We start from the raw sequence: 6,176 nt of genomic DNA, 5'->3' as shown, positions 1-6,176 counted from the left end.
GCGAATTCATATTGGATGAGTTTTTTTTAATTTTCTTTTAAACATTAACAACACATGTTAACGCTTTCAACCGAGACAGTGTCACTTTTAACTAGAAATGTGTAAGGGTTCTTGAATTTTCCAATGGGGTAGAGTTTAGTTGACCTACTGTTAAAAGTTACATAATCATTTACCCATTCTCTTGTGCACCCAACCACATCAATTTTTATTCATGTACTAGTACTTTCAACAACGCCGGTGGCCCGGTAGTACTCACTAGAGACAAAAAAAAGAAACGCCCATCTACAGAAACAAACATGCATTTACAGAAAGAGAAATGCTACTGCGAGGAAGAGTGGCTAGGAATTTGAAATTAATGGACTTTGTTTGTATATATATTGCCGTTCTGTTTAAAAGAAAAAGAAAATATTTTGTTGCACAGAACAAAGAATTTATGCCGAACTATCATTTCTTACGAATTGAAGGAGTTACGTGGCAAATTCAGATTTGAAAATTGAAATTAACGGTCTCAAAATTTCATTCGGTGAATTACATTTCAAATTTAATGTCGGAAAATACAACCGTCATCCCCAATAGTTAAAAGTCATAGAACAAAAATTAGCGTCCCTTTTAGAAGAAAAGGAAAAAGCTTTCTTTTACCGAACATAGAATTTATGCAAAACTGTCTTTTCTTACGAATTGCGCGAGTTACGTGAAGGTCCGTTTCTTGTCAGAAGACTTTCTTCAACTTATTCATGGTGCATCACAAATCAAATCAGGTGACAGTAAAGCACGAGGGCAAATAAATTAAAAAACCAGACAAATACAATTGTGGCCACTAATACAAAAGCACGAGGGCAAATAAATAAAAAAACCAAACAAATACAAAAGCAAGTAGAGTGCGCTTACAGTGGGGGAATGCCCATGTCCCTCTGTGGACTGAATTGGACTGATTTGAGATCTGTATATCCGTCTCCCAGTTATATTTTCTGCATCACGTGGCACGCCACATGGGGAATGGTACTGTGCTAGTTGGTGGTTTAAAGGTGAAAATCGACTGTATAAAGTTTTAACCATTATAAAATATTTCGTTGATGGCGACTGTCCATGCCCACACTCTGCACCATATTGAATTTATCTGTATATCCATTTTTATATGCGCTGTGCTAATTATAGCTCTAGAGACCTTGCCGAATGTGGTCGGCCGCCCACGATTCGAAATTCCACAAATGCGACTGGAAAAGCCTTCCCGGCCTCTAAAACCCTTTAACAGTGGAGGTCTACTTACAGGCTGTCCTCCTCCCCTTCGTCCTGTTCGTACTCAACAACTCATTTTTTATACGTCTTTTTACTTATAAAAGGATAGAGAGGAAACTGTTCTGGCACATTGCAGCCAGGCCCGGAACGCTGCATCAACGGGACTGACTTCAAATTCTTGGACTCACAAAGAATTTTGAGAGAGCTCAAGTGATATTACAGAACATAAGTTGATTAAAATTTAAAACCTGCTGTTGTATTCAATGCTTGATTGAAACTTGCTGATATATTCAAGGTTTTCTCAGTTTGAAGTTTAGGTCTGAAGCAATATCAATATGGGGGGCACGATATTGGTTCAGTCACAGCCTCTGGAGTGGAAAATTAGTGTTAACGAAGGGATGGAAGCGAATACCATCCAAGAGAACTTCTGCAACCGTTTGGTTACGAGAATTTCTCAAGCTTTCCACGAATACAAAAGATCTGTCCTTTCTGTGAGCAAAAGGGTTTGGCAGGTGGGCGCAGATGATCCTAGAAGAGTTATTCATTCCATCAAAGTTGGCCTTTCACTGACTTTGGTCTCTATATTTTACTTCGTGAGGCCATTGTTTGACAGTTTTGGTGAAAATGTCATGTGGGCTGTCATGACTGTCGTTGTGGTGTTCGAATTCACCATAGGTAATTATTCACCAAATACCTCCTGTTTACAAGTATTAAAATGCCTCTAGCTATCTTCACACTTTTTGAATAAATTGTTACGAGGATTTCATGACTATATAATATCAAGTAGACCAGCTATTGGGTTTTTTTCGCAATAATAAATTTAATGTTTTGCGCCTCAATTTTATTATGCAGGTGCTACATTGAGCAAAGGTGTGAACAGATCTTTAGCCACACTGTTGGCTGGATTACTGGGAGTGGGGGTGAGCTATGTTGCAGAACTTACAGGGAAAAACTGCGAACGAGTTATAGTGGGTGTCTTTGTTTTTGCCTTAGGTCGATATTTTCTCCTTCCCATAATACAATTCTGCATGTTATATTCGATACTTCACCATTGAGTGTTCTGATGTTTATTCTTTGGTGATCGATGCAGGTACAGCGTGCACATATTCGCGTTTCTTTCCGTGCTCAAGCAAAGATACGATTACGGGGTGGTCATCTTCCTTCTCACCTTCAATCTCGTAGCCATTTCTGGTTCTCGCGTTGAAAACATTTTAAAATTGGCCGATCAAAGGATAGCTACGATAATCATTGGGTGTACAATCTGTTGGATAATAACTGTGTTTGCTTTTCCCATATGGGCTGGAGACGATCTTCACAATTTGATTATACATAACCTAGAAGGATTGGCTGGATCTCTCCAAGGTAATTTGTCACACAGAAAAACAATAAATCATTTATCCTATTTATAAGTTATCTTTATCTTAATTTTCGATTTTCAGAATATTTGGATATCTTTATTCAATCCTAAATATTTGGAAATTTTTGGTGTAAGAATAAGTTAAAACAATTTGTCCTTAATTGACTTCACTCCACTCCTTTATTTACAAATTCCAAAGATATTGAGAAAATATTCAGCGGTTTATGTGATTACAGAATGCATCACAGAATACTTCTTGGACTCAAAAGATGGCCAGGATTCAGACGATGACAAGGTCGGATCGGGCTATAAATGTGTGTTGAACTCGAAGGCCACAGAAGACTCACTGGTAGATATCATAATTCATCAATATACACTATCATCTTTTATCAGTATACACTGGTAGATATAGATAAGTTTGGCTATCCATTTAACTTTAACGATTATTTTTAAATTCTGCAGGCGAATTTCGCCAGATGGGAACCACCGCATGGACGTTTCTTTTTCAGATATTCATGGCAATTTTATCTAAAAGTTGGAAGCGTGACTAGATACAGCGCCTACTGTGTGGAGGCTTTAAATGGATTGCTAAACGCTGAGATTCAGGTAATGTTGGTCAATTTTGCCTAATATTGCTTTTGTATTTCCCGATATTGATCAATTTCGTATCATTAATTATTGGTGATGATGTTGTCTTATCAGACTCCAATTTCTGGGAGAGAATATTTGAAGACGCCATGCATTAATATAGGCAGAGAGTCTGCCAACATTCTTCGTGAACTGGCCGACAGCATAAGGACAATGAGAAGTATAAATCCAACTTTAATGACAGATCGGTTAAAGGCAATGGTAGAGGAACTCCAAAATTCGCTGAGAGCTCAGCCTGAACTTTTCATCAATACCAAGAGTTGGAAAACTGTTGAAGAAGACAACTCGATCAGACAAATTCCATGACTCCTCAGTACCGAAAATGACAAAAGAAGCTGATGATGAAAATACAATGTCATTTCAAACTACTTTGGAGGGGGAGATGCAAGAGGACCTATCCAAGACTCAAGCTAGCAAATTATATGAAATGAGCGAAATGAAACGAGGCAGTTATACAGTTATGGAGGTCCTTCCTCTTGCTAGCTTTTCTGCTCTTCTGTTAGAAATAGTGGCAAGGTTAGAGAGCGTGATTGGTACAGTAAGGGAGCTGGGAGAAGAGGCCAAGTTTAGAAATACCGATCAGGCAGTAAAAGAATCCTTTCCACCATCTTTGACAAAAACAACTACGGATCTGACTTCAACGGAACAAATAGTACCCGTCGCTCTATCCCCAGCTACAAATCTTTCAACCACCACTACTTTGAGTGATAATTTGCATCACCAATTCCAACATTAAAGCCAATGGTTCCCCTTCCAGGCTAAATGTTTACCAGCACAAAGACAATGCCCAAAAAGACTTATAGAGAATACAGAAGATTATAATCAAGACAAAAGATATTACAGTGTTTTTCTCAATCCACATCATGCATTTATTTCTCAATTCAATTATTCATCCATGTAAATGGAGAATTGTGAAAAATATAATCCTTGGCTAGTAGTAACACTCTACTACAGAAAGTTGTAACCTATTGAATAGTATGAGAATGATTAAAAGACACTATTTTGTTATTCAACGTATGAATTTTTTTGAGTTACATTTTATTTTTAAATATTTAGTTTATTTAGCATTAAAGACACAATTTTGTTATTCAACGTTTGAATTTTTTTAAGTTACATTTTATTTTATTTTTAAATATTTAATTAATTTAGCATTAAAGTTGTTTATTAAGTATAGCACGTGTAAATAAGTTCACAAAGATAACGATGCAATAAAGATGCAACTCTATGCTTCACAATCGCCTAATTTTTTTATAATAATAAAAATATTTATAATTTAATAATTAATTTTTAATAATAAATATATTTATCATTTAATAATTAATTTTTGAATAATAAATATATTGATAATTTAATAGTTAATTGTTAATATTATTTACCATTTAATTATTAATAAGATGATTATTTCATATTACTATTTAAATGTTGATTTATTATAATTATTTTAAAAACATTATATTTCAAAAATAATTGTTTTCAATTAAAAACAATTACATTATTTTTTTTAAATTTAAATTGCATTATTTCATAATTTTTTTTTACACCAACAAAAATAACATTGTTTATGTTATGTGGCTCTCAATTTTTTATATGTGTTAATCATGCATAAGAGTTTAGACCAGCTTAGACCCATTTTAATTATGACTCTATCAAATATGGAGAGGGATCAAATCCCTCAAGTTGCAAATCTCTATTTTGAATGCAAAAAATTGAAGAAAAGTTTGCAACTTAATAGATTATATCCCTCTAGATGCTTAATAATTCTGAAATTAAAATAAATCTATACTAATTTATAGACTAAATATATTGTTGAACCAAAATAATTGTATAAATATGAAATTAAAATAGATCTATACTAATTTATAGGCTAAATATATTGTTAAACCAAAATAATAGTATGACCAAAACCATTTAGAAATAAAAAAATTTAGTTAATTTCTATAAAAAACAATTTTAGTAATTTAAGAAATATTATAAAATATTTTTTTAAATGCTTATCACTAATTAATGTTACCCACATTTATCAGTTATTTAACTCATATAAATAAGTTGATTAATACATTAACAACTATTTTAAAAATTAATCTCTTCCGAATAAAAATAACTTCACACCACTTCACTTCCTATCTAGGTAAAATACTTGAACACCAGGTTACAATTTGGAGGATTCTGGACTGAATGTTGAACACCAGGTTACAATTTGGAGGATTCTGGACTGAATGTTATTAGACTTCGCTGGTGACAAATTTTTTTCTAAACATCCACTGAACAATTTTTTAAAAGCTACTATTTTCAAACAGTTTGGCATATTTTAGGGTATCCACTGAACATTTTTAAAAATCTACTATTTTCAAACCGTTTGGCATATTTTAGACTCATTAAAGAACATTTTATATTATGGTTTCTCAACATGATCACTTCTCATAAATCTTTTATAGAGTTATATTTAGTTATTTAATAGGTTGCTTGCATGCATGAAACTAAAACCTTCCAACCTGCACAAAAATAAATGATGAGTAACCCAGGGTCGTCGACAAATTTCATGATAATTAAGAGACCACGAAGAAATTTTCAACAATATAAAACAAATAAATAATCTGCATGTATGCTGGATATGTATTTTCCATTATATTTTTCAAATTACGGAAAATGAAACATGTTGTATTATAAGAATTAATTTAGCGTTACACACAGCAAATTTGATTTGGGCGATCACAAATTTCTGGCCTACTACAACATAAATAGTATCATCTAGTTCTCCTACATATAATAGTATCATCTAGTTCTCCTATTAATGGTTCCGAAACATGGTATCGGGTTTGTAAAAACATCTTCTCGTGAATTTAATAAAGGGCATGCATGTCAATAGGCTGATGATTTTTATATATGTTTATGTTTAAAGCAAAAGGGGGAGGTCAATATGTTACGTGATCAAGTA

At 33.4% G+C, this 6,176-nt stretch overlaps 1 pseudogene; it reads left to right on the top strand.

Moving 5' to 3' along the window:
• Positions 1-1,387: 1,387 nt before the first annotated feature.
• LOC149236340 (aluminum-activated malate transporter 12-like) lies at positions 1,388-3,547 on the top strand (annotated as a pseudogene).
• The last annotated feature ends 2,629 nt before the right edge of the window (positions 3,548-6,176 follow it).

The sequence above is a fragment of the Pinus tabuliformis genome, chromosome 8 (genome assembly GCF_031772625.1).
Source record: "Pinus tabuliformis cultivar Carrire ecotype Pingquan chromosome 8, CPIR1, whole genome shotgun sequence".
Classification (NCBI taxonomy): domain Eukaryota; kingdom Viridiplantae; phylum Streptophyta; class Pinopsida; order Pinales; family Pinaceae; genus Pinus; species Pinus tabuliformis.
Note: the sequence above shows the minus strand (reverse complement) of the source record. Positions and strands in the feature narration are given on the sequence as shown.